Source organism: Aquarana catesbeiana, linkage group LG02, assembly GCF_042186555.1.
Source record: "Aquarana catesbeiana isolate 2022-GZ linkage group LG02, ASM4218655v1, whole genome shotgun sequence".
In the NCBI taxonomy this organism is placed as follows: Eukaryota; Metazoa; Chordata; class Amphibia; order Anura; family Ranidae; genus Aquarana; species Aquarana catesbeiana.
This window is the reverse complement of record NC_133325.1, coordinates 146,369,344-146,388,537: the sequence shown is the minus strand read 5'-3', so window position 1 is coordinate 146,388,537 and position 19,194 is coordinate 146,369,344. Positions and strand designations below refer to the sequence as shown.

Here is a 19,194-nt window from a genome sequence, read left to right as displayed (position 1 = left end):
TTTATCACAATAGGTAGACAGACTCCTTTTTCACCAGAAATCAAAGGTCCGCAGGTGCATGGCTAGTTTTAAGACCTGTTCACATCACATGCAATATCCTTTACACCTGTTTTTGCAGTGCACTGTGGAGCATGGTAGTGCACAAAGATGAATTAAGGGGTTTGTAAAGTCAGAAAGTCTTTTCTAGCTTAATGCATTCTATGCATTAAGATAAAAAGCCTTCTGTCTGCAGCAGCCCCCCACGGCCCCCCTAATACTTACCTGAGGTCCCTCTCTGTTCAGCGATGTCCACAAGTGTCTCAGCCATCCGATATTCTCCTTGCTGATTGGCTGATACACAGCAGCAGTGACATTGGCTCTTGTTGCTGTCAGTCAAAGTCAGCTAGCCAATCAGGGGAGAGAGGGGGATGGGACGGGTTGGGCTCCATGTCTGAATGGACAAAGGGAGCTGTGACTCGGCTCGGGTTCCCCCATAACAAGCTGCTTGCCACGGGGGCACTGAACAGGTGGGAGGGTCCAGGAGCAGCGATGAGGGACCCAAGAAGAGGAGGATCCAGGCTGCTCTGTGCAAATCCACTGCAACAGAGCAGGTAAGTATGACATGTTTGTTATTTCTATAGGAAAAAAATTAGACTTTACAATCACTTTAAGGTGCGGTGCTGTACCAAAAATGCTGCAGTTCCAAATTTTTAAAAGACAGAAGGGGACAGAGTCCCCCTTTTTTCCTCTTTTGTCCTTTTCCAGTTTCCGGTGTCCCGCTGGTTTGAAGAGCAGCAAGGCTTACCTTGTACACAGTGGCCAAACTGACACAAACAGATTATTATTGATTTTGGACTGGTATAGCGGGTTTGCCTTGGGCATTATTAGCGCATGTTATTTCACATTATGTTTACAGTTCCAAATTTTAGTCTGTTGTAGTATGTTGGCAACCAATTCAAATTCAGTAAAACCTTGGATTGCGAGCATAATTTGTTCCAGAAACATGCTTGTAATCCAGAGTACTTAACTACTTTGTATATCTAGATATATATATCTAGATATATACAAATATATCTTATATATTTGTATATCAAAGCAAATTTCCCCATAAGAAATAATTGAAACTTAAATGATTAGTTCCACAACCATTTATTCATAAGTCCTTCAGTTTATAGTCCATATAAAAAGATTATAGCAATGTGATAGGTCGTGTAACCATACAATATCCATTAACAAATGGAAGCCTCCACAAGGGGATTAGAAGCAAAATCCAGTGGGAGCTACAGAGTATAAAAGAGAAAAGAGGCGCCTCCAAGTGTAGCAATATGGTTATATTTAATGAAGGTACAACATTTAACAACTCACAAGGTTGATAATTAAAAGAGACACATCTAAGTATGCAGGCATCTGGGGTAAGCCTGTCCACATAGACCATCCCCTGCAGCGCCGGCTCTTACAGCTGTCAGTCTGCAATTGTTACAGGGAAGACTACTCTGCAGTAGAGCGATCTGAAAGCACGGCTTGAACCGCTCATGGAGCACAGTGTGGAAGGGACAACATTGATGGTGGTGAGGAGTAAGGATGAGCCCCATGTTCGAGTCGAACGTAAGTTCGACTCGAACATCGGGTGTTCGCCTGTTCACCGAATAGTGAACAATTTGGGGTGTTCGCGGCAAATTCGAAAGCCATGGAACACCCTTTAAAAGTCTATGGAAGAAATCAAAAGTGCTAATTTTAAAGGATTATAAGCTTGGTATTGTCATAAAAAGTGTTTGGGGACCTGGATCTTGCCCCAGGGGACATGTATCAATGCAAAAAAAAGTTTTAAAAACAACCGTTTTTTCGGGAGCAGTGATTTTAATAATGCTTAAAGTGAAACAATAAAAGTGAAATATTCCTTTAAATTTCGTACCTGGGGGTGTCAATAGTATGCCTGTAAAGTTACACATTTTTCCCGTGTTTAGAACAGTCCCTGCACTAAATGGCATTTCTAAAGGAAAAAAAGTTATTTAAAACTACTCGCGGCTATGATGAATTGTCGGGTCTCGGCAATACAGATAAAAGTCATTGAAAAAAACGGCATGGGGGTCCCCCCAAAAATCCATACCAGGCCCTTTGGGTCTGATATGAATATTAAGGGGAACCCCGAACCAAAATGTAAAAAACAAATTGCGTGGGGGTCCCCCCAAATTTCATACCAGGCCCTTGAGGTCTGGTATGGGTATTAAGGGGAACCCTGTGCCAATTTTTTTAAAAAAATGGTGTAGGGGTCCCCCTCAAAATCCATACCAGACCCTTCAGGTCTAGTATGGATTTTAAGGGAAACCCTGCACCAAAATTTTAAAAAAAATGGCGTGGGGGTCTCCCCAAAAATCCATACCAAGCCCTTATGCCCAGACCCTTAAGCAACCTGGCGGGCTGCAGGAAAAGAGGGGGGGATGAGAGAGCGCCCCCCATCCTGAACCGTACCAGGCCACATGCCCTCAACATGGGGAGAGTACTTTGGGGTAGCCCCCCAAAGCACCTTGTTCCCATGTTGATGGGGACAAGGGCCTCATCCCCACAACCCTTGCATGAATAATATGGTGTTTTTATTTGTGTCAATACATTTCTGTGACACTTTTTTTGTGTCTCCACTCTGAGCAGAGAAGCAGAAGAATTTGTTCATCTACTTTCTCTTCACATTGCAGCTGATCCTCTCTTGTCTCACTTTGTTTGCCACCCTTGAGGTGGAAAAGCCGGGACGGCGCTAATTTCCCTTGAGGTGGAGAAATCAGGATGGCTCTAATTTACACAAATGACTAGTCAAGTGATTTCATCACGTCTAAATAAACTGGCCAGTTGTATTGAATTTACTAGCTGCTTTTCATTCTGCTGTGATGGGAAGCAGAGAACAGCATCTCCACTCCTCATCACAGCTACCTAAACCACTGCACAGCAGAGATAAGCAGCAATAGTCACTATCACGGCTTATCTTGCTTTCATAAATGTACACCTTAATGTGTTGACTTGTTTGTGTTAAACATACTACAACAAACTGGTATGGCGTAACTAGGTCCCTACTTGGCAGAGAGTGAAAACTTGTTATTTCCAATGTTCCCAGAAAAACTGTGGAAGACACTTTTCGGACATAGTTAAAATTATTATTTCCTTTGCCCATACAAGGCTAATGAAAAGGATATCCTAGCTCCCCTTGTTTACCAGTAGCACATACTCATCTTTCCTTTGCTCCCCTGCTGCTCCAGTCAGGCGAAGGGGATTACTCGCCCCTTCCTGATATAAGTTATCATGTAACTCACTCCCCCAGTCCCATGTGACTCTATATTGGTACTGTCACATAGGACTGGTGAAGGACTCCATAGCTCTGTGTGAGTTCTGTCAAGCTGGTTTGGAGCTTACAGAGGGCTTTCTTTCATTGGTCTCTGCAGCTGAATATATTAGGTGAGTATGTATTGATGGCAAGGGAAAGTCAAGTAACCCTTTTACGTTGTCTTTCATGAGCATATGAAAGTGCACCTTGTGCAGCATCTGCCTGGCAAGAAGTTCTGCAAGTCTTTGGGGAGTGTGGGACTGGTTTTAAAATGGTGGGACTGTAATTTAAAAAAAGAGAGACATAGCAAAAACAGATACCACAAAAACAACATTTTGCATCCTAGAAATGTTAGGTTTCAAAAGCAGTGGTGCTTGTCAAACAAGGATAGGAGATTTTAAATGATTGGGGCAAAACATGTGTCATTAGTTTCATTTTCGAAGAGTTGAATGATGTGGATCCATATGGGAGAAGCTCCTTTTGTTACTTTAAAGTATGGCAAGCTTCCACATCGTGTTTTCTTGTATTTTATGATTCAGAAAATCCTGAACGTAAAATTAAGTGCTTTCTGAAACCATATGTTTCTTTTTACAAAGACCAAACCGCCTCCACAACCAATGTCCTATTGCCCCCTTATTTTGATCACACACACAAATATAAATGTATTTATTTCCTAGGGTGCCTATTTAATTGTGCTCTGAAAAACTAAGTTTGGACATAAAAAATTGACCAACAAACACGATAACTCAACTCCCCTACAGAGTAACTCACACTAGCTGTAATGAATTGTCATGGCAGTAATTGACTATGTGTATAAAGAAAGACACTCAGGAGTAACAGAAGAGCCATGGAAACGAAGAAAAGGCAGCAGAGGATGCTAAAAATATCCACAATTTAATGGCCACAAAATAAATGCTTTGATGGGCACCAATTAATTGCTGTTGATTCCTCGGTGGAGTCTGGTATGAGCACGTAACCTTCACAGCGGCTTTATTTTTATACTACAGTATCCATCTTTTAATAAAGCTGTCTGCTGGTGAAACTGTATTGAAGATTGTAGCATTGGTTGATCTGATTAAAGTACATTTGTGTCTTTAAGTTTTTTATATCTGTTAAGGGGGTCCTCAAGGGGAAAAAGTTAATTTTCCTAAGGATTTACCTGTGTGGCCTGTTCTCTCTGTTATTGGTGGAGTATCCTGATCGAGGGAGAGGATGCCAGCATGTCTAGTGTGATGTGGCTTAGTGCCAGTAGATAGAAACATTCCATTAAAGAGAGTTTATCTTGTTAAACAAGAATCCCAAGTACTCCTTTCACATCATAGTTTAGGCAACTACAAGGGGGAAGGTTGACAATCACTAAAGAGAGACCAAAGATGGAGGGTTGGTTGAGGTTTGGAGAGAAGCACCAAGGAGATGAGAACTTGGGATGAACAGATCTGGTGGCCTGCTGAAGCAAGTAGTTGTCGACCCGTATTAGGACCTTAGAGAGAAAAAAAGATGGAATGTTTTTGCAATCAGACCAGAGGAGGCACTAATTGTTGATAATCTGACAACCTTTTATAAGTCCTTTCCATTGTCAGAGTGAGCATTCAGGGTGGGACATACTAAGGGAAGGTTTTAATTTTGCAACATATGGTACCCATTTACTGCTGCTGTTGTGGGGTACTAAGAAAGGGTAGAACTACCCATGGGGGACAAGAACAGGGCAGCTAAGCTCCTTCCTTGCCAGCACCATCTTCTGGGCACTAGGGGTGCAGAAGAGCACAATGCCCATAAGCATCAAGTACCAGTGCTTTGGGTAGGAACCCCCCTTTTTGGGGGATGCCTCTTAAAGCACCAACCAGTGATGAATGCATGACGGGGAGGCGGGGGTTACCAATATGAAGGGGCAACTTGCTTACTGTCCACTTGCAATGGCAGTTTCCATGCCTGAAACCAGTTTTTTTTTTATATTATTATAATTATTATACAGGATTGATATAGCGCCAACAGTTTGCACAGCACTTTACAATGTAGAGGGGGGACAGTACAAGTACAATGCAGTTCAATGCAGAAGAGACGGGAGGGCCCTGCTCGTGGAGCTTATAATATAATATAATTTTATTTTTAAAAAATGTAATGGTAGCAATTCCAAAATGTAATGTATAACATAGAGATTTATACTGATGTTGGACGAGAAGTCCTGGCTCTCAGTCTTCCACTCTAATTCATCCCAAAGGTGTTCTATTTGGTTGAGGCCAGGACTCTGTGCAGGCTAGTCAAGTTCCTCCACGCCAAACTCGCTCATTCATGTCTTTATGGACCTTGCTTTGTGCACTGGTGCGCAGTCCTGTTGGAACATGAAGGGGCCATCCCCAAACTGTCCCCACAAAGTTATGAGCATGAAATTGTCTAAAAATGTCTTGGTATGCTGATGCCTTAAAGCAGAGTTGCACCCAAAAATGGAACTTCCGCTCATTTGTCTCCTCTCCCCCTCCGGTGCCTGTCTTTGACACTTCCTAGGAGTCCGTGCCGCGGCCTATGACATCACCGCGGGTCTCCCTCCTCCTCCCCCTGTTACTGGGGCAGTAGGAGAGAGGAGTGGTAGGGTTCCCGGCGTGAAGCCGTAAGGCTACACTGCTGGGTTCCTTTACCCACAATGGCGGCGGCAGCACCTGACAGCTGATGGAAACATCAGCTGCGGTGCCAACATCGCTGGACTCCAGGACAGATAAGTGTCCTATTATTAAAAGCCAGCAGCTGCAATATGTGTAGCTGCTGGCTTTTATTTATTTTTTTTTGGGCGGACCTCCGCTTTAAGAGTTCCCTTCACTGGATCTAAGGGGCCAAGAGAAACCCCTGAAAAACAACCCCACACCATAATCCCCCCTCCACCAAATGATTTGGACCAGTGCACAAAGCAAGGTCCATAAAGACATGGATGAGCAAGTTTGGGGTGGAGGAACTTGACTGGTCTGCACAACCCGATTGAACACCTTAGGGATGAATTAGAGCGGCGACCACGAGCCAGGCCTTCTCGTCCAACATCAGTGCCGACCTCACAAATGCGCTTCTGGAAGAATGTTCAAACATTCCCATAGACACACTCCTAAACCTTGTGAACAGCCTTCCCAGAAAAGTTGAAGCTGTTATAGCTGGAAAGGGTGGGCCACCTCAATATTGAACCCTACAGACTAAAGCCTCGTACACACGGTATGATTGTTGGACAACCAAGCGTCTGATTTTTGTCAAAAGGGCGTCTGCCAGGATCTTGTCTTGCATACTAACGTTACACAAATTGTCGTTCCACAAACACGAACGTAGTGACGTACTACGCGGAATCTCAGTTCTTCAGCGCCAACCTTTGGACCCCTTCTGCTAATTTCGTGTTTGGTAAGCATTGATTCCGAGTATGCGTGTTTGTACTTTCGATTTTGTGTGACGGATTTGTGTACTGACCATCTGAAAATCTGATGTGGAGCTGTCGTTTGACAAAAAATTACTAGCCTGTCGTCCAACTTTTGTTTGCCGAAAATTGGAAAACAATTGTTGAAAGGAGCGTACTAACAATAAGAACTTCGGACAACAGCCTGTCAACTGACAATCCCCTTCTGATTTTCATACCGTGTGTACGAGGCTTTAAGGCCTGTACACACGATACAAAAATCGGATGGAAAAATTTGAACGGTGATCTGTCTGTCGATTTTCAGATTGTTAGTATGGTGCTTTCGACAGCCGATTTTGCTTTTTCGTCAGACAAAAGCTGGATGCGCCGACTATAAAATTTTTGTCTGATGTGAACTCAACATCTGATTTTCGTCTCGTTAGTATGGTTTTCGTACGAAAAAAATCGTAAGAGCAAGACTACGTATGCTTAGAAACTAAAAAATACATACAAAACTATTCAACACATTACATCACTTCTGATGTTCTATTCTGTCGTACGAAAATTTTCGCATTGTCAGTAACCTCTTTACTTTCGACATGAGACTAGCATGCCACAAAAAGCGGACGTTCGGTCGTCCAAAAGTCTAAGCATGTGTGTACGAGGCTTTAGACTGGGATGCCATTAAAGTTCATGTGCGTGTAAAGGCAGGCATCCCAATACTTCTGACAATATAGTGTATATCAAACCACTCACGAAGTTAAAATGTACAAGCGCATAGTAAAAATACAGATCCTGGAAATCAATCTGGCCACTTCCTAATTCCAACGTGCAGGGTGACATCACGAGCGTAAGCTCCACCCTACGCGTCACATCTGACGTCATCAGGGGCGCACTTTGGTGTCGCTAACATTCGATTATGCAAGATTTCCTTTATCATCACAGTGGTGGATTTAGATTCTGATATTGTTGAAACTGTTATTTACATGTTTTCTTTTCACTTTGTTTTTATTATGATACAATATTTGTGTGTATGATTTTTTGATTGTCACTATAATTGCAGCAATGCAAATTTAAGTTCACATATATGTAGCATGCTGCCATGTATTGGCAATAAAGATCTCATACACACTGGATGTTTTTAATGCTGCTGTTAGGGGCGTCTGGAATTTTTTCTCCGCCTCTAAGGCCTGGTTCACACCTATGCATTTTTTGGTACTTTTTGTAGAAACGCGCTACAGTCCATTCGACATGGTTTCCTATAGGACATGTTCACATCTATGCCTTTTTCAGCCGCTGCGTTTTTGGCAAGGGTCAGGGACTTTTTTAAACACAAAACGGTGCTTTTTTTGGTTTTTGGTTCCATAGACTTCAACAGAGAAGCTGCAGAAAAGCATGTAGTAAATTTTTCCCACGGTTTGCATTTTTTATGCTTTTTTTTTGGTCAATTTGTTGTTGGGTAAATAAAAAAATGGGAAAACACAAATCGCGGCAAAATAGCAGTAAAATTGCAGCAAAAACGCACCACATGCTTTTCTGCAGCTTCTCCATTGAAGTCTATGGAACCAAAAAAGCAAAAGAAGCACTGTTTTGCATTTAAAAAAAGTCCCTGACCCTTTCCAAAAACGCAGCGGCTGAAAAAAGCATAGATGTGAACGTGTCCCATAGGAAACCATTTTAAATTTACTGTAGTGTGTTTCTGCAAAAAGCACCAAAAAACACATAAGTGTGAACAGATGCTGTCCAGTGCGTTTTTTTCTGCACGAAAAATGCATGCACAGTGTTTTTCATGTATTCCAATGGCCCTAGTTCATACTGGTACAGTCAGTTCCAGTCTGTTTCTGGTGTAGAATAAAAAAAAAGAACATGCTGCACTTTTTTCTGCACAGAACTGTACTGGAACATAGCAAAACGTATCAAAAATGCACCGGAACTGCGTGAGGTGTGAACTGTAAGCAAAAACTCATCCAGAACGTATCCGGAGTGCATTTTTCACTGCACTGTGGTGTGATCTGGCCCTAAGAGACAGAAAAATAAAACCACTGCCAGCGCGTTCAGGAGCAGCAGTATTTTGGCTTAAAAAATGCTTGACGCATGTAAACCTGTCTAAATGTGTCTTAACACCAGGACCTTTCAAGCACTGGAGCGTTAACTCACTTCAATGGGCAGAATAGCTTAGTATTCTGGCGAATGAAATTAATTAACCCAAGTGCTTGACGCACCTAGACGTGTTTTACAAGCATTTTTTCTGCTAAAACACTGTTGCCAGGAGGAAAGACGTCTTGGAAAGATGGGTGAACGCCCTGTGTGCATGAGGCCTAAATCTTCATGTCATTTTTTCATCTGCCCATGTGTATTATATGAAGGCTTGGGATAGCTTTTGATAGATCACATGAATACATCATTAAGTGCTTTAAAGCACACTTTGAAAATGTGCTGCAACTCAACAAGCCTAAATTATGCTTTTTTTATCTAACAACTTTCTATAAAGGCTTATTCAGATGGGTGCTGAGACCTGTCCTCCATGCTGAGCTCCTTTTTGGCACATGTGCATCCACTGCGGAACTGCCTGCAGGCAGTCCATAGAAGTGGATGTAAACACAGAGGCTGCATGGACACAGTCACATGTCAAAACTCAAGATTCAGGTGTTCTGTCAGAATTGGCGACTCATCAGATTAGGTAATGAAAGTGACGTTCCGTCAGCTGTGCATGCGTCCACCGCTACCAGGTTTGCTAATCTGATAGAAAACCTGCAGTCAGAGGAAAGTAGCGGACATCATACTACACCCAGCTACAACATGAATTTCACAGTAATTTTAGGAATAAAGTGAGCGTATTAAAAAAAATAGAGTGTACTGACATCAGTGATGCTGTTTGGATGTTTAATATTGAAAGGCTAAAGGTTTAGCGCTGAGCAGTGTGGGATGTACCAACATGGCCTCCGCCACCTTCCTAATGCTGGCGTCCAGCATCTTTCAAAATGTAACATGAAAACAGCATCACAGATGACAACATACTATATTTATTTATATACACTCACTTTATTGCTAAAATTGCTGTGAAATTCAAGACGAAGCTGGGTGTAGTAAGATGTCCGCTGCCGCCTTCTTCTGACTGCAGGTGTTCTGTCAGATTAGCAAACCTAGTAGCGGTGGAACGCATGCAAAGCTGACGGAACATCACTTCCATTACCTAATCTGACAGGTTGCCGATTCTCACAGAACACAGGCAAGAGCGGGTGCACCCACTCCTGCTCGCATGTCAAGACACAGGAAGTTTACATCACTGTGACATGTCTTCTGTGTGTAGGGCAGCCCATTCATTTCAGTAAGTTGCCCTACTCACAGAAAGAAGGAAAGAAGTCCTTTGCCCTTTTTCTAAAAAAATTGCACTAACCATGTCTAACCACGTTTTGCTGATGCATGGGAATGCCATTAAAGCGGAGTTCCGCCTCCCTCCCAGCATAAAATGAAAAGTCAGCAACTACACATACTGCTGCTGAATTTTAATATTAGGACACTTACCTATCCTGGAATCCAGCGATGTCGGCACCCCAGCTCATGTTTCCATCGCGGATTCACAGTCTGTTCCCAACTGCACATGTGCGAAGCGCGCTGTGCTTTCTGAATGGCCCGGCAGCAGGGGTAGGAAGAGGGGGGCAGAACTTCTGAGTGATCTTGCCGCAGTGAGATCTCTCGGAAGTGGGGACAGGTACCTGTCAAAAACAGGTACCCGCTCCCCTCTGAAAGGTGCCAAATGTGGCACCAGAGGGAGGGAGGAGTCAGATAAGCAGAAATTCCACTTTTGGGTGGAACACCGCTTTAAAGGATCAGTTGACCCTTTGTAACATGCTACACCCATATTCAGGGTGTAATTTATAACATGTTACAACTACACCGGCCCCTGACAGTAAATGAGGGATCTTCTCCCCCCCACTCGCTGCCACTATCTAAACAAAACATGGCCATGTCATCCATTCACAGTGTTCTGAGAGTTGTAAAAACTACAAGTCCCGACAGTCTCTGAAGCTGTCGGTTTGCAAGTCTCAATGAACTACCATGGCACTGTTGAGCGCTGTGGTAGTTCATTCTCCCTTCCTTTCAGTGTGTATCTGCCTGCCCATAGAAGGTACAAATACAAGCCTGCAGGAGTCCTGCATGGCACTCATAGTCTGCTGATGGTGGGTCCAATGCTTTACAGGCTCCAAATAAATAAATAAATTTATAAATGCACATTTTTTTACCTGCAAAGATGTGCATTTATTTATTTATTTTTTAAAGGTGAACTTCGATCCTTTAAGGCTACGTTCACATTACTGCGCAAACATGCTGATCTTTAGCAGATGTGCAGCGGCGCCAATAATTCCTAATTGTACCCCTACGCATCAGCAAAGGCAGCACATACCAAACTGCGTGGTGCCACAGTGCTTGGTGTGTTGTGATTTTAAAAAAAGGGTCACGGATTTCTTTCTCTGCTTTTCTGCAGGTAGGGCAGCGTATTAAAGTGGGAATAAACTCCCATGGTTGATATTTTAGTATAGGTAAGCCTATAATAAGGTTTACCTATAGGTACAGTAAAAATCTCCTAAATGTGCACCGTTTTTGTGAATGGGCCGGTGACATCACCAGCGCATGCTCTCTAAAGGAACGGCATGCGAGCATGCCCGTGCCATTCCTTCAGAGTCCTGTGTCATGAATATCAGCTCCTGCGCACATGCACGGAAGTGACGTCATCGCGGTGCAGCCAATCAGAGCACCGGAGGAAGCGAACCATTTAAGAACCATGTAAGACTGCGTTTAATTGGCACTGGTATAGCTGCATTTAATTTGCACTGATCAGGCTGCATTTCATTGGCACTGGTATAGCTGTATTTACTTGGCACTGATCAGGCTGCATTTAAATGGCACTGGTAAGGCTGCATTTAATTGGCACTGGTAAGACTGCATTTAATTGGCACTGGTATAGCTGCATTTAATTGGGGGGGGGGGGGGCGGGCGGGGCGCCTGGCGTCACCTCCCTGAAATTAGTTTGCCACCTCCCTGAAATGAGTTTTTGCAGGTTGAGATGTCTGTGTTAGGGCATGTGTGTTACATTTTTGGAAGCCAATTAACTTTAATGGACTGCTAAACACATAGGATTGCGCAAAGACGCAGGGCAGGTGCTGCATTTGAATATTGCTCCTCCAGAATCATGGTACTGCGATACAACGCAGTTTGGTGGCCGCAAATTTGCTGCATTTGCTAGATGCGTTTGGGTTGCCATTAACAATTAATGGCACTCGTGTGCACCTAGCAACAGCAGTACATTCTGGTGTGAAGGGGCACAAAAGCCTAAGAACTAATGGCACTTTCACGAGTCTGCTAAAGAGAAGCACGTTTCTCTCATGTGCCTTCCTGATATGTAACAATTTCAACCTAACCTCAAAATTCAAAGCTGTAACCATGCATTTGGAAGACTGTGCAGAAAACTGCTTTTAATAGATTTGAAAGCATTTTTAATGTTTCACATTTTTTCTACTTTACACATTGTATTACTGCACTTTAATTCCTCATCCCGCTACCGACTAAGAAAAAAATGGAACCTATGCCTAGAATTCCTCACAGGCCTTATCATGGAGCTCCAAACCCCGCCCCCGTCTCCCATGGTAACTGTAACCCAGCCAAGTCTCCTGGTCCTCTGCCAGAGCAAGCTATTCTGGGAAACGTAGTTCGATCGAGCGAGTTTTGCAGGCGGCTAAATGAACCCAGAACTACAATTCCCGGAGAGCAGCGCGCCAGGCTGCTGTTGTTGTGGGCCAGCTGATTCTTCTATGCGGGGTAAGAGGGCTGTTGGGGTTTGAGCTCGGTGTGTGGGGGGATGAGGAGCGGGGTGTTGTATAGGTCGGCCTGTAGACGGTGGATAGGGCTGTGTGCGGTAGAACCTGCGTCCAGCAGCGCGCCATTGCCTTATTCCAGTCTCTTATTACACAGTTCCCGAGGGCTCCAGGCGGTATAGAGCTCAGGAAATGATGCAGGTGAATAGGCGGCTCGGTGTTTGTGTATGGACTCTCCATCCGCCCTTAGCACAGGACTTCCAGTGTTGTCCTCAGCACAGAACTCTCCATCCGCCCTTAGCACAGGACTCTCCAGTGTTGTCCTCAGCACAGGACTCTCCAGTGTTGTCCTCAGCACAGGACTCTCCAGTGTTGTCCTCAGCACAGGACTCTCCAGTGTTGTCCTCAGCACAGGACTCTCCAGTGTTGTCCTCAGCACAGGACTCTCCAGTGTTGTCCTCAGCACAGGGCTCTCCAATGTTGTCCTCAGCACAGGACTCTCCAGTGTTGTCCTCAGCACAGGGCTCTCCAGTGTTGTCCTCGGCACAGGACTCTCCAGTGTTGTCCTCGGCACAGGACTCTCCAGTGTTGTCCTCGGCACAGGACTCTCCAGTGTTGTCCTCGGCACAGGACTCTCCAGTGTTGTCCTCGGCACAGGACTCTCCAGTGTTGTCCTCGGCACAGGACTCTCCAGTGTTGTCCTCGGCACAGGACTCTCCAGTGTTGTCCTCAGCACAGGACTCTCCAGTGTTGTCCTCAGCACAGGACTCTCCAGTGTTGTCCTCAGCACAGGACTCTCCAGTGTTGTCCTCAGCACAGGGCTCTCCAGTGTTGTCCTCAGCACAGGGCTCTCCAGTGTTGTCCTCAGCACAGGGCTCTCCAGTGTTGTCCTCAGCACAGGGCTCTCCAGTGTTGTCCTCAGCACAGGGCTCTCCAGTGTTGTCCTCAGCACAGGGCTCTCCAGTGTTGTCCTCAGCACAGGGCTCTCCAGTGTTGTCCTCAGCACAGGGCTCTCCAGTGTTGTCCTCAGCACAGGGCTCTCCAGTGTTGTCCTCAGCACAGGACTCTCCAGTGTTGTCCTCAGCACAGGGCTCTCCATCCGCTCTTAGCACAGGACTCTCCAATGTTGTCCTCAGCACAGGGCTCTCCAGTGTTGTCCTCAGCACAGGGCTCTCCAGTGTTGTCCTCAGCACAGGACTCTCCAATGTTGTCCACAGCACAGGACTCTCCAGTGTTGTCCTCAGCACAGGACTCTCCAGTGTTGTCCTCAGCACAGGACTCTCCAGTGTTGTCCTCAGCACAGGACTCTCCAGTGTTGTCCTCAGCACAGGGCTCTCCAGTGTTGTCCTCAGCACAGGGCTCTCCAGTGTTGTCCTCAGTACAGGGCTCTCCAGTGTTGTCCTCAGTACAGGACTCTCCAATGTTGTCCTCAGTACAGGACTCTCCAATGTTGTCCTCAGTACAGGACTCTCCAATGTTGTCCTCAGTACAGGACTCTCCAATGTTGTCCTCAGTACAGGGCTCTCCAATGTTGTCCTCAGTACAGGACTCTCCAATGTCCTCAGTACAGGGCTCTCCAGTGTTGTCCTTAGCACAGGACTCTCCAGTGTTGTCCTCAGCACAGGGCTCTCCAGTGTTGTCCTCAGCACAGGACTCTCCAGTGTTGTCCTTAGCACAGGACTCTCCATCCGCCCTTAGCACAGGGCTCTCCAGTGTTGTCCTCAGCACAGGGCTCTCCAGTGTTGTCCTCAGCACAGGGCTCTCCAGTGTTGTCCTCAGCACAGGGCTCTCCAGTGTTGTCCTCAGCACAGGACTCTCCAGTGTTGTCCTCAGCACAGGACTCTCCATCCGCCCTTAGCACAGGGCTCTCCAGTGTTGTCCTCAGCACAGGACTCTCCAGTGTTGTCCTCAGCACAGGACTCTCCAGTATTGTCCTCAGCACAGGACTCTCCATCCGCCCTTAGCACAGGGCTCTCCAGTGTTGTCCTCAGCACAGGGCTCTCCAGTGTTGTCCTCAGCACAGGACTCTCCAGTGTTGTCCTCAGCACAGGACTCTCCATCCGCCCTTAGCACAGGGCTCTCCAGTGTTGTCCTCAGCACAGGGCTCTCCAATGTTGTCCTCAGCACAGGGCTCTCCAATGTTGTCCTCAGCACAGGACTCTCCAGTGTTGTCCTCAGCACAGGACTTTCCATCCGCCCTTAGCACAGGACTTCCAGTGTTGTCCTCAGCACAGGGCTCTCCAGTGTTGTCCTCAGCACAGGGCTCTCCAGTGTTGTCCTCAGCACAGGGCTCTCCAGTGTTGTCCTCAGCACAGGGCTCTCCAGTGTTGTCCTCAGCACAGGGCTCTCCAGTGTTGTCCTCAGCACAGGGCTCTCCAGTGTTGTCCTCAGCACAGGGCTCTCCAGTGTTGTCCTCAGCACAGGGCTCTCCAGTGTTGTCCTCAGCACAGGGCTCTCCAGTGTTGTCCTCAGCACAGGGCTCTCCAGTGTTGTCCTCAGCACAGGGCTCTCCAGTGTTGTCCTCAGCACAGGGCTCTCCAGTGTTGTCCTCAGCACAGGGCTCTCCAGTGTTGTCCTCAGCACAGGACTCTCCAGTGTTGTCCTCAGCACAGGACTCTCCAGTGTTGTCCTCAGCACAGGACTCTCCAGTGTTGTCCTCAGCACAGGACTCTCCAGTGTTGTCCTCAGCACAGGACTTTCCATCCGCCCTTAGCACAGGACTTCCAGTGTTGTCCTCAGCACAGGGCTCTCCAGTGTTGTCCTCAGCACAGGGCTCTCCAGTGTTGTCCTCAGCACAGGACTCTCCAGTGTTGTCCTCAGCACAGGACTCTCCAGTATTGTCCTCAGCACAGGACTCTCCATCCGCCCTTAGCACAGGGCTCTCCAGTGTTGTCCTCAGCACAGGGCTCTCCAGTGTTGTCCTCAGCACAGGACTCTCCAGTGTTGTCCTCAGCACAGGACTCTCCATCCGCCCTTAGCACAGGGCTCTCCAGTGTTGTCCTCAGCACAGGGCTCTCCAATGTTGTCCTCAGCACAGGACTCTCCAGTGTTGTCCTCAGCACAGGACTTTCCATCCGCCCTTAGCACAGGACTTCCAGTGTTGTCCTCAGCACAGGGCTCTCCAGTGTTGTCCTCAGCACAGGGCTCTCCAGTGTTGTCCTCAGCACAGGGCTCTCCAGTGTTGTCCTCAGCACAGGGCTCTCCAGTGTTGTCCTCAGCACAGGGCTCTCCAGTGTTGTCCTCAGCACAGGGCTCTCCAGTGTTGTCCTCAGCACAGGGCTCTCCAGTGTTGTCCTCAGCACAGGGCTCTCCAGTGTTGTCCTCAGCACAGGGCTCTCCAGTGTTGTCCTCAGCACAGGGCTCTCCAGTGTTGTCCTCAGCACAGGGCTCTCCAGTGTTGTCCTCAGCACAGGGCTCTCCAGTGTTGTCCTCAGCACAGGGCTCTCCAGTGTTGTCCTCAGCACAGGGCTCTCCAGTGTTGTCCTCAGCACAGGACTCTCCAGTGTTGTCCTCAGCACAGGACTCTCCAGTGTTGTCCTCAGCACAGGACTTTCCATCCGCCCTTAGCACAGGGCTCTCCAGTGTTGTCCTCAGCACAGGGCTCTCCAGTGTTGTCCTCAGCACAGGACTCTCCAGTGTTGTCCTCAGCACAGGACTCTCCATCCGCCCTTAGCACAGGACTCTCCAGTGTTGTCCTCAGCACAGGACTCTCCAGTGTTGTCCTCAGCACAGGACTCTCCAGTGTTGTCCTCAGCACAGGGCTCTCCAGTATTGTTCTCAGCACAGGACTCTCCATCCGCCCTTAGCACAGGGCTCTCCAGTGTTGTCTTCAGCACAGGACTCTCCAGTGTTGTCCTCAGCACAGGGCTCTCCAATGTTGTCCTCAGCACAGGACTCTCCAGTGTTGTCCTTAGCACAGGACTCTCCAGTGTTGTCCTTAGCACAGGACTCTCCAGTGTTGTCCTCAGCACAGGGCTCTCCAGTGTTGTCCTCAGCACAGGGCTCTCCAGTGTTGTCCTCAGCACAGGGCTCTCCAGTGTTGTCCTCAGCACAGGACTCTCCAGTGTTGTCCTCAGCACAGGACTCTCCATCCGCCCTTAGCACAGGGCTCTCCAGTGTTGTCCTCAGCACAGGACTCTCCAGTGTTGTCCTCAGCGCAGGGCTCTCCAGTATTGTCCTCAGCACAGGACTCTCCATCCGTCCTTAGCACAGGGCTCTCCAGTGTTGTCCTGAGCACAGGGCTCTCCAGTGTTGTCCTGAGCACAGGACTCTCCAGTGTTGTCCTGAGCACAGGACTCTCCAGTGTTGTCCTGAGCACAGGACTCTCCAGTGTTGTCCTGAGCACAGGACTCTCCAGTGTTGTCCTGAGCACAGGACTCTCCAGTGTTGTCCTGAGCACAGGACTCTCCAGTGTTGTCCTGAGCACAGGACTCTCCAGTGTTGTCCTCAGCACAGGGCTCTCCAGTGTTGTCCTCAGCACAGGGCTCTCCAGTGTTGTCCTCAGCACAGGGCTCTCCAGTGTTGTCCTCAGCACAGGGCTCTCCAGTGTTGTCCTCAGCACAGGGCTCTCCAGTGTTGTCCTCAGCACAGGGCTCTCAAGTGTTGTCCTCAGCACAGGGCTCTCCAGTGTTGTCCTCAGCACAGGACTCTCCAGTGTTGTCCTCAGCACAGGACTCTCCAGTGTTGTCCTCAGCACAGGACTCTCCAGTGTTGTCCTGAGCACAGGACTCTCCAGTGTTGTCCTGAGCACAGGACTCTCCAGTGTTGTCCTGAGCACAGGGCTCTCTCTGTGTTGTCCTGAGCACAGGGCTCTCTCTGTGTTGTCCTGAGCACAGGGCTCTCTCTGTGTTGTCCTGAGCACAGGGCTCTCTCTGTGTTGTCCTGAGCACAGGACTCTCTCTGTGTTGTCCTGAGCACAGGGCTCTCTCTGTGTTGTCCTGAGCACAGGACTCTCTCTGTGTTGTCCTGAGCACAGGACTCTCTCTGTGTTGTCCTGAGCACAGGACTCTCTCTGTGTTGTCCTGAGCACAGGACTCTCTCTGTGTTGTCCTGAGCACAGGACTCTCTCTGTGTTGTCCTGAGCACAGGACTCTCTCTGTGTTGTCCTGAGCACAGGACTCTCTCTGTGTTGTCCTGAGCACAGGACTCTCTCTGTGTTGTCCTGAGCACAGGACTCTCTCTGTGTTGTCCTGAGCACAGGACTCTCTCTGTGTTGTCCTGAGCACAGGACTCTCTCTGTGTTGTCCTGAGCACAGGACTCTCTCTGTGTTGTCCTGAGCACAGGACTCTCTCTGTGTTGTCCTGAGCACAGGACTCTCTCTGTGTTGTCCTGAGCACAGGACTCTCTCTGTGGTGTCCTCAGCACTTGTCTCACCTAGTTGAGAACGGTGTCTCCCCCCCCCCCCCCCCATTTCCTGGAGTTTTCTGGGATACACAAATGATCCATCCCAGCAGTAGGGATGAGCTCAGTTCAGATACTAAGGCCTCGCTTACTCCATGGTGCAGAAACGTCAGTTTTTCTGCACGCGTTCTGCAAGAGCTCAAGGTCATTTTTTCTGCGCAGGAATCTGCAATGTGTAAAAAATTTACTGAAACGTGCATGAAAACTGATGTAATCTCAAGTGGAACCTGCATGTTTGATGTGAACGGGGCCTAAAGCAGTATTAAAGTGGTATTAAACCGCAGTTGGTTAAACAAAGAAAGAAAAATCCCTGCAAGGCAATCTCATAATGTGCTAGTCTGCATCGCAGACTAGCACATTATGAGAAACGTACCTTAGAATGAGGCCCTCCAGTGCTGCGCTGTCACCGCCGAGAGGGCTGACGTCTTCCCTTGGTCTTTCTTCCAGGTTCGCATCCTCCGGCTACATTAGTGGCTGGGGGCACTATGACGTCACTCCCGCCGTTTACGGTATTGGCTCTGAAGGTCCAGCCTACCAGTGTATTGTGTGAGGTGCTTTTACTAAGGCAAGAGATGGATTTTGTTCCCTGCTTTGCAGTGAAATAAAATCCATTCCTTCTCCCTTGTCAGAACTGAGATCTGCCTTGTTTACCTGGGCAGATCTCAGTTCTGTGTGTATTACGGATGATCGGCGGGTGCCAGCAGACATCCAGTGCCTGGCACCCGCAGATCAGCTTCTGCTGTGAATAATCACAGCAGAAGCTGCCCGCGGGCACCATGCATGTGTCCACTGCAGGCGGAAGTGCAGAATCACGTGTATATATACATGATTCTGCACAGGAGAGCCGCCCTGTAGCAGTAAAACTGCTATAGGATGGAGGGCAAGTGAGTAAACCCAAAAGCAAACATTTATTATATTGCAGCTATGTGATGGCTGCATTCATTTTATTTTTTAAGCTTTCTTTTATTTTCATCTGATGGTCTGTTGTTTTTCTGCACAAATGGTGTGAAAAGGGCCTCGAGCAGTAATAAAGCGGTAGTAAACCGCAGTTGGTTAGAAGAAAAAAAAAATCCCTGCAAGGCAATGTCATAATATTCTAGTATGCATCGCATACAAACACATTATGAGAAACTTACCTTAGAACGAAGCCCCACAACTCTGTGCTGTCACCGCTGAGAGGGCTGACATCTTCCCCCAGGCTTTCTTCCGGGTTTGCGACCTCCTGCTGCACGAGTGGCCGGGGGCCTGATTACGTCACTCCCGCTGTTTACGGTACGGGCTCTGCAGGTTCAGCACTGTAAGACGGACCTTCAGAGCGCATGCACTC

The 19,194-nt window shown here is 47.4% G+C and overlaps 1 protein-coding gene across 3 annotated transcripts in view; it reads left to right on the top strand.

Annotated features, from left to right (window-relative positions):
* The first annotated feature begins 12,328 nt into the window (after positions 1-12,328).
* The window catches only part of CALCOCO1 (calcium binding and coiled-coil domain 1), a 184,061-nt gene continuing 177,195 nt past the window's right edge, over positions 12,329-19,194 (top strand). For 2 of the 3 annotated variants that reach the window (XM_073613609.1, XM_073613607.1), the window contains exon 1: positions 12,418-12,470. The gene's annotated coding sequence lies outside the window, so the exon portion shown is untranslated. Of the gene's footprint in view, positions 12,471-19,194 lie in introns of all 3 variants that reach the window. The other variant, XM_073613610.1, reaches the window with a different exon arrangement.